The sequence below is a fragment of the Eptesicus fuscus genome, chromosome 20 (assembly GCF_027574615.1).
Source record: "Eptesicus fuscus isolate TK198812 chromosome 20, DD_ASM_mEF_20220401, whole genome shotgun sequence".
Classification (NCBI taxonomy): Eukaryota; Metazoa; Chordata; class Mammalia; order Chiroptera; family Vespertilionidae; genus Eptesicus; species Eptesicus fuscus.
Window position 1 is genome coordinate 51,259,804 of NC_072492.1, and position 8,275 is coordinate 51,268,078.

The 8,275-nt window shown below is 64.1% G+C and overlaps 1 long non-coding RNA gene across 1 annotated transcript; it reads right to left on the minus strand.

Annotated features, from left to right (window-relative positions):
* Positions 1-6,063: 6,063 nt before the first annotated feature.
* Positions 6,064-7,660, minus strand: LOC129147412 (uncharacterized). The gene is made up of 3 exons (XR_008554772.1): positions 7,105-7,660; positions 6,533-6,731; positions 6,064-6,134 (listed from the first exon to the last, which is right to left on the minus strand). It is a non-coding gene; the product is annotated as an uncharacterized LOC129147412 (long non-coding RNA).
* Between the last annotated feature and the right edge of the window lie 615 nt (positions 7,661-8,275).

Genomic DNA, 8,275 nt, shown 5'->3' on the forward strand with positions numbered 1-8,275 from the left:
TTAAAGTGGTGCCCCCGCCCCCGGCCCCCCCCCCCCCCCCCCCCCAGTCAGAGGGCCCTGTGGGATTAGGGAGCCCATGCGTGAAAGCGCTCAGCGCAGCCCGGCAGGACGGCAGCTGTGACTGCCAGCGACATTCCCGGGCCGGGGCGAGCACGCGGCTTCTCTTCCCTGGCGTTCGCTGTAACGCGATTTAGCCTGCACGTTGGATCCAAATGAGTTCCTGTTGGGTTGACTCAAGACTCCTAGCAGAAGCCCGGCCGGCTGGCTCAGGGGTTGAGCGTTGGGCTAGGAACCAGGAGGTCAGGGTTGGAGTCCCGGTCAGGGCACAGGCCCGGGTTGCGGGCTCCATCCCCAGAGCGGGGCGTTTCTATCTCTCTCTCCCTCTCCCTTCCTCTCTGACATCAATAAAAATACACTTAAATACAAACAAACCAACAAAAAAAGCAGTCTACCACAGGGTCAGACCAGTGATGGCTGGCAGGATGGCAGGTGACGGGGAGGGGGGGGGGGTGGAGCTCGGGCAACCCTCCTGGGAGGTGGGACATACTCTGTGCCCCGCTGGTCATTAGACACGTGTCTGCGGGCCGCCCGTGGGGAATGCCGTGGCCCAATCTCTGCCCCCGCTGGGCCTGAGGCTGGGGCTCGGAGCCCGTTTCCTCCCCTGTACCTGCCTCACGGGGTCACGGGAGTGTGGAGTGAGGCAGGATGGGCAGGGGCCGTGAGCAGGTGCTGAGGAATGTTTTTACTCTTGGGAGGATGCTGGCCGTCTCTCGGGGACCAAGGGTACGAGGTCCCCGGCACTCAGGGCTGTTGGAATGTCTGGGGGGCAGGCACTCAGCCTGGGGGACGAGGAGCAGGAACAATGTCCCAGGGTGCCGTGGGGCAGTGGCCCAGTGGACCCCGGACACCGGGATGCTGGACGTGGGACCCGGCCTTCTCTGTCCAGGGCCCCCTCCCTGACCGCCCCCTCCAGAGTGGCTTCCGTGTCATTCCCGCCCCTCTGCTTCCCGGTTCCCGTGAGGTGGGCGCCGGGTGCCTCTGGCTGAGCTTACGTCCTGTGCGTGCCCAGCTGCAAGGGAGCCTGGGAAAACGAGAGCTCAGAGGGGCCCTGCCTCTGTAGGAGGGGCATCCTAGGTGTCGGACTAGAGCGCAGGGCTGTTCTTCAGGGGATGAAGCCGTGGCGGGGGGGCGGGGGCAGGATCCCAGGTGAGCACAGAGTTAGCTCACGGGAGTGTGGTCCTCCTGACACGTGCCCGATTCCCGGGAAAAGGGTGCCGGAGATGGAACATTTCAGGAACCAACGAGCTAGGGCTCGAGTTGGGGCTGACTCGGGACCCAGGCTGGCCGGGGGGGCTCTGGGGGAGAGGGAGGAGGGTGTGGAGGGCGGTCAGTGCCCAGGGCCCCCTGGGACCCGGCTCCGACTCTGACAGACCCATCCCCGGCCGTCAGAGCACGGTGCTGTCCAGCAGCTCCAGACCCAGGGCCCTGGACGGGACAGGGGCCTGCCCCCGGCCACAGGGCTGGCTCCCTCCTGGGCCCCGGGGCCGGCGGCTCTGTGCTCCAGCTGCTGTGGGCTGTCTGGGGCCCAGCTGTTGCCTCTGCCTCAGCCGCCCCGCCTCCTCGCACAGCCACCTGGGCGGCTCCGAGCCCCAGCTGCTGAGGCAAACAGGGCAGGGGAGGGGGCGGCCACCCCACTCCCCCCACCCCCGCCCCCCGGAGGCTCACCCCAGGGGAGGCCCTCTCCCTTGCCAGCCGAGAGCCCGGCTCCAGCGCCGAGCCAGGCTTGCCATCACAGAGTTGGAGTCCCCATTGTTTCCCCAGAGCCCCCCTCGGCAGGAACCCCTCGGCCTCGTGGCCTGGGACCTTGGGGAGCAGAGCCCCAGAGCTTTCAGAGCGGGGAGCTGGGGCCACGGGGTCAGCTCCTCGGCCTGATGCTGGGGGGTGTCCTCTCCTGGGGACCAGATGGCTGTTGGCAGGCCTGGCGTGAGCAGCCTGGGGTCCCCTGGCCGAAGGGACCACACCCACCCGTTGCCTTGAGACTGAGAGCACCTGGGAGCCAGAGCCCCCTCCTCTTAGGGGTGAGAGCCCCCGGGGCTGTGGGTAGACGCTGAGTCCGATGCCCGGCTGGCGTGGCTCAGTGGTTGAGCGTCGACCTATGAACCAGGAGGTCAGGGCACGTGCCCGGGTTGTGGGCTCCATCCCCAGGAGGGGGCGTGCAGGAGGCAGCCGATCCGTGGCTCTCTCATCATGGATGTTAAATAACGATAAAAAGAAGCCGAGTCCTAGATGCTCCAATCACTCTGCTCCGACCCCCACCCCCAGCCAGTGAACAGAGGACCAGGGGTGGGCCTTCTGGGCCTCTGTAGTCCATAGGCAGGTCCCGCCCTGCTCTCAGCACCCCTGCCCACCCGCCCTCCCCATCCCCAAGGTGAAGGGCCCCCCTGGGGCCAGCCTGCGGCCAACCTGAGGTGCCCAGGCAGCCAGGCCCGCCCCCCCCCCCCTGCCCCCGGGACTGGCCACATTGCAGAGGGGGGGGGACGGGGAGCGGTGTGGGGACAGGAGGGCCTTCCAGCACGTGGTGGGGAGGAGACCTCTGGGTGCCAGACGTGCTTGCTGGTCTCCGCACAGGTGAGGAGGGGCGCGGGGAAGGTCGGGGGCCCGGCCCCGGGAGGCTGTGTCCGCGCCTCCTCAGCTCCCAGCTGCTGGCTCGGCCGCGGCCTCAGGAGCTCCAGGCCGGCTGGTCCCCATCTGTGCGGCCGGCTGGTCCCCAGCGCCCGCCGCAGCGGCTGCCGGCCGGCCAGCGTGGCCAGCCCGCCATGTGACCTTCGGCCCACCCTCCCTCCCACCCTGTGATCCGCACGTGGCCTCTGGGGAGGCAGAACGGAGCCCTCAGATCTGCCCCTGGGAACCTGTCAGCGCCAGCGACATCAAAGCAGGCAGCAGGCCGCGGGCGCAGATGCTGCTCTTAAAGGGCCACGCCACGTTGTAATTCAAAGCAGACGGGGGAACAGCTGTCAGCCTCTCCCTGGGAGGAGGGGAGGGAGGCGGCCGCCCTGCCCCTCGGGGCTCGCTGCCTTCCCAGCGGGTCGCAGGGCGGGTGGCGACGGTGCTGAGTCCCAGCGTCCGCCCGGGAGTCACCGTCCCCTCCTCAGAGGAGGACCCTCAGGCTGAGCAGGGGCCTCGGTCCAGGGCGGCGATGGCCCTGCGCTCCGTTGGGGTAACAGCGTGGACGCTCGCTGCGTGAACTCAGTGGTGTGACCTCTCGCCCGGCCCGGTGGCTCGGTGGGCTGGAGGGTCGCTGGTGCACCCGGTGCCACCGAGGGCGGCGGCTCCAACCCCGTCAGGTCAGGGCACAAACCCAGCTTTCAGGTTCGGTCCCTGGTGGGGCCTGTGTGGGAGGCGGCCGAGCGATGTGTCCCTCTCACACGGATGCCTCCCTCTCAAAATCAGTTTTAAAAATAGCGTGATCTCGCCCTGGCCAGTGTGGCTCAGTGGGTGGAGCGTCGGCCTGCGGACTGAAGGGTCCCAGGCTCGATTCCTGTCAAGGGCACATGCCCAGGTTGCGGGCTCCATCCCCGGTGGGGGGGGGGGGGGCGTGCAGGAGGCAGCAGATCCATGATTCTCTCACATCCTTGATGTTCCTCTTTCTCCCTCTCCCTTCCTCTCTGAAGTCAACAAAAACATATTATAAAAAAAGAGAAAGTGGCCCTAGCTGGTTTGGCTCAGTGGATAGAGCATCGGCCTGTGGACTGAAGGGTCTTGGGTTCGATTCCAATCAAGGGCACAGGCCCGGGTTGTGGGCTCCATCCCCAGTGGGGGGCGTGCAGGAGGCAGCCGATCCGTGATGCTCTCTCATCATGGATGTTTCTCTCTCTCTCTCTCTCTCTCTCTCTCTCTCTCTCTCTCTCTTCCTCTCTGAAAAAAAAAAAAAAAAGAGAGAGAAAGTGGTTGAATAGTGACAGTTTCATATAGTTCGGCCAGATAGAGCTCTGGAACGCGGGAGGCAGAGACCGAAGCATGGCTTGGAGGGAGGCCTTTGGGTGCTTTCAGGATATGGCTTTGCCCCCTGCAGGGACCTGGGACACAGTGACACCCCCGCAGCTTCCAGCCGGCTCAGCCCCAGGCAGGGGCTTCTGCCTCCTGCCACCCCCCCCCCATAGGGTTGAGGGCTCTCCTGGGAAACCCGGGGTTCGGAGCGGTGCCGGGAATGTCCTGGGGGAGCGAGCCTTTCCATCCGTGACCTGCTGGGGTATCTGTGCATCTGAGATAACAAACCTCTGAAATGTCAGAGCCCTTTCCCAACCCCGAGCCCTCAGGGCTTCCCCCCTGCCCCCCAGCGTGAGGCTGCCCAACCCAACCACGCAGCCCTCCTCTTATCTGCTGTCCGATAGCATCTCGCGTGATGTGAATGGGGAGTGTGCTGTCCCCAAGAGTGTAAAAGTTTGACTCAGGCTCATAAAAACTCTCTTCCGGCGGCGGCAGCAGGGAGCGGGGGTGGGGGGGTGGGGGGGGTGGGGGGGCGCGGGGAGCCGGGCGGTCGGATGGCCGCGGGCTTCCCAGTGTGTGCAGCGGCGTGGAGGTTGGATGGGAGCGGGCCTTGCTCTTGGGAAACACACGGAAGTGCTTACTGGCCACGGCACGCGTGTCCGTTACTCTCAAACGGTTCAGGACAACGGGACGCGTATGCGGAGCCAGAGACCGCGGAGCAGGTGGGGCAGGCTGTGCGCAGCCTCGGGTCCGTCCGAGAGGCACGGGGCGCTTCTGGCTGCTCCTGAGCCGTTCTTCCAAGTTTGAAATAATATACACGCGCCCCCACCCCCACCCCCAGTCCTGGCCGGTGTGGCTCAGTGGGAAGAGCGTTGGCCTGCAGACTGGAGGGTCCCAGGTTCAATTCTGGCCAAGGGCACGTGCCTGGGGTTGTGGGCTGGATCCCCAGTGGGGGGGGTGCAGGAGGCAGCCAATCCATGATTCTCTCTCATCATGGATGTTTCTCTCTCTCTTCCTCCCTCTCCCCCTTCCCCTCTGACATCAATAAAAATATTTTTTTAAAATACCCCCCCCCCAAAAAAAAAGGGGTATAGGAACCAGCTCAAAGGGGGGCTGGGCTCACTGGCTGAATTTGGATCCATTGGAGCATCAAAAAGAATAATTGAATGGAAAAAGAATCCATGAATTCATATTAATATTTAAGAATTTAAAAAAATATATTTTTATTGATTTCAGAGAAGAAGGGTGAGGGAGGGAGGGAGGGGGGGAGAGATAGAGAGAGAGAGAGAGAGAGAGAGAGAGAGAGAGAACCATGGATCAGCTGCCTCCTGCATGCCCCCCACGGGGGATTGAGTCCTCAAATCAGGCCTGTGCCCTGGCTAGGAATCGAACTGTGACCTCCCGGTTCATAGGGCGACGCTCAGCCCCTGAGCCACGCCAGTGAGTCAATACTTAAGTATTTTTTTAAAAAAGGAGGGGGAAGCATTTCTTTTCCTTTTTAAAAACTGAACATATTGGGGTGACATTGGTTAATAAACTTATGCAGGCTTCAGGGGTACAGGCCTGTGACACATCATCTGCATGTTAGTATTTCTCCACCCCCCACCCCCAATGGCTCCTGAATGAGGGGCAACGATAACACTGGAAAGTCACAATTTTGCAGCCACGGAATTGACAGTGGGTTCAGGCAAGGCCCATCCACTGAGAAGCCTGTTGGGTAAATGGTTCCTGGAGAAACATCGTATTTATGGCTTATTTCCTCTGCAGGGGACCTTGGCCCTGGCGGGATGTGGCAAAGCAGGTGTTGAGACTTCACGTCCCCACCAGCCGGAGGGACGGGCCGCCGTCTGTGCCGCAGCACCGCTCCCAGCGCGGACCCCGGGACAGGCCCAGGGCGCGTCGTCTGTGGGCGGCTCTGAAGGAAGCGGGGCGCCAGCGCGGCGAGGAGTTAAAACAGACCCGGGATGGACGGAGCGATGACCCCCCAGCCAGTGGGACCACCAGCTCCGAAGGACCCTCGGGACAACGGAACCGGTAACGCCGGCTGCGTGGCGCACCGTGTTCTTGTCCCGCGGCCGGCCGGCCGGCTGTTGGGCTCAGGGACGGGCTGTGATCTGCAGCAGGTCCTGGTTTCAGGAGGCGCCGAGCTGTGCCGGGGAGGAGCAGAGGTGAGGTGACAGGAAGGGGCACCGTATGACGTTTTAGCTCGTGCGTGGGTGTCACTGCCTCATTAGAACGTTGATGGCGATGACTGCACAGTCACTGTCACAGGCAGGGCCGCACCTTGTGTACGTCGCCCACTTCCCACCCAACAGTGACATCGGGCCGCACGCAGACCCTCTCCCGGCCGGGATGGCGGTGCGGGGCCCCGGGTTCGAGGGCGCTCATCGCGTGCTGGGCCGGACACAGAGCTATCTTGGGCGGGTGGGCGTGTCAGACCCTGACAGGCCCCTGGCGTGCCTTCCGGGAGCCAGGCCGGCTCCCCTCCCTCCCCCCTCCCCCCGCTAATGTCAGGCAACCCTCCATTTGCCCCGTTTCCATAGACCTCGGAGAGCGGACGACAGGGACGGGACGCCGCAGCCTCTGGGACCGGCTCTCCCCGCGGCACGCTCCCCGCGTGCTGTGCCATGCTGCGTCTCTGGCCGCGGGAGCGCTGCTCAGCTGGATGGCCGGACCACAGGCTGACGACTCGCTCACATGCACATCTGGACTTTTCCAGTTTGGGGCTGTTACCAATAGGGCAGCTGTGGACATGAATGTAGAGATTGTCTTAAAAACTCTCTTGTGATGTTTGTTTTTGAGCTTAGAGAGGGAGGGGAAGGGAGAGGGATAGAGAGAGAGAAACATCGATCGGCTGCCTCCTGCACATGCCCTACTGGGGATCGAGCCCGCAACCCGGGCATGTGCCCTGAGCGGGAATGGAACTATGACCTCTTGGTTCATGGATTGATGCTTGACCCCTGAGCCACACCCGCTGGGCTGTCTTGTGTGTGTGTGTGTGTGTTTGTGTGTGTGTGTGTGTGTGTGTGTGTGTGTGTGATACCAGGTTTGGAAAGAAACATGTGAGCCGCACAAGCACCCAGGTAGACGGGCGAAGATGACCTCTGCCCCCGTCACCTCCGTGGCTCCGCTGTGGTCGGGTCCTGGAATCCGTCAGCTGAAGCCTGGAGTGCAGCCCTGAACACAGGCTCCGAGTCGCAGGAAGGAGCCGCCGTCCCACAAGAGCAGACACAGGGCAGCAGCGCACGTGCCGGCAGGCGGCACCCTCACCACGGGCAGGCGAGGGTCCTCCCGGCCGTGTCCAAGGGGGGCCCCAAGGAAACTTCCGGTGCTTCCTGCCCCGGGAGCCTGGTCCCGCTGCTGGCCTAGCGTCCCAGGTCCCCACGCGGCACCTGCAGCTTGTCTCCGGGACTGGCTTGTTTTCACAGGCGCCTCACGGGGTCCGGGTCTGTCCTGCTGGCCTGGTCTTCACCAGCTCTGGCCCAGCCAGGCCGCCTGGGGAGGTGGGTCTGCCCGCCTCTTCCCCTCCCCCCTCCCACTCGCCCACTGCCGGGGTGCCCTGCCGCCGCCACGGGTAAGGACCAGCAGCAGCAGGGGGTGACGGTGCACTTGTGGGGACCGAGTGTTGTCTGTCTCCCCGAGAAGGGTCATTCCTCCGACAGATGTCTGCCAACACCCGCCCTGTGCCGGCTCCGCTCTGCGTGTCAGCCTGCTGGAGGGCCAGGCGCAGGGCCTGCGGGGTGGAGGCCGCCAGTAAACAAGCGCGCAGTCACGAAGGCCGGCCCCGAGCAGATGAGGCTGAGGAGCCCACAGGCCGATGTGCCCAAGGGGCCTGGCGGCCACACAACCGCCCAGCGGTCCCGAGGGGTTGAAGGATGTGGTTGGGAAGCTTGACCGGGCACTGGTCACCAATGCGCCGGGGTGTCTGCCCCGAGGCCCCTGAACCCAGCTGGACACACACAGACGTTGAGACCCCTGTGAGCAGGGAGAGTGGACAAGACCAGGCGATGCAAGGAGGGGCAGGCCGCCCACAGGCCTCGCTCTGTGAGCCCGAGCCGGCGGGAATGGTCAGGAAGCCGGCTGCCCGCCCCATCATCTCCATCGCGACTCGCGGGAACTCTCTAACACGCAGGAGGGTGTCTGTGTCAGCATGCAGGTGTCTAGGAGGCGCTGTGTTACCCACACAGGGAGGCTTGTAGGGTCCCTACACCCCTTCTCCCACCTCCCACGGGGCGGGAGGGGGGGTGAGATGCTGTGGCATGAGCCTGGCACGGACAGTTAGGCCTCT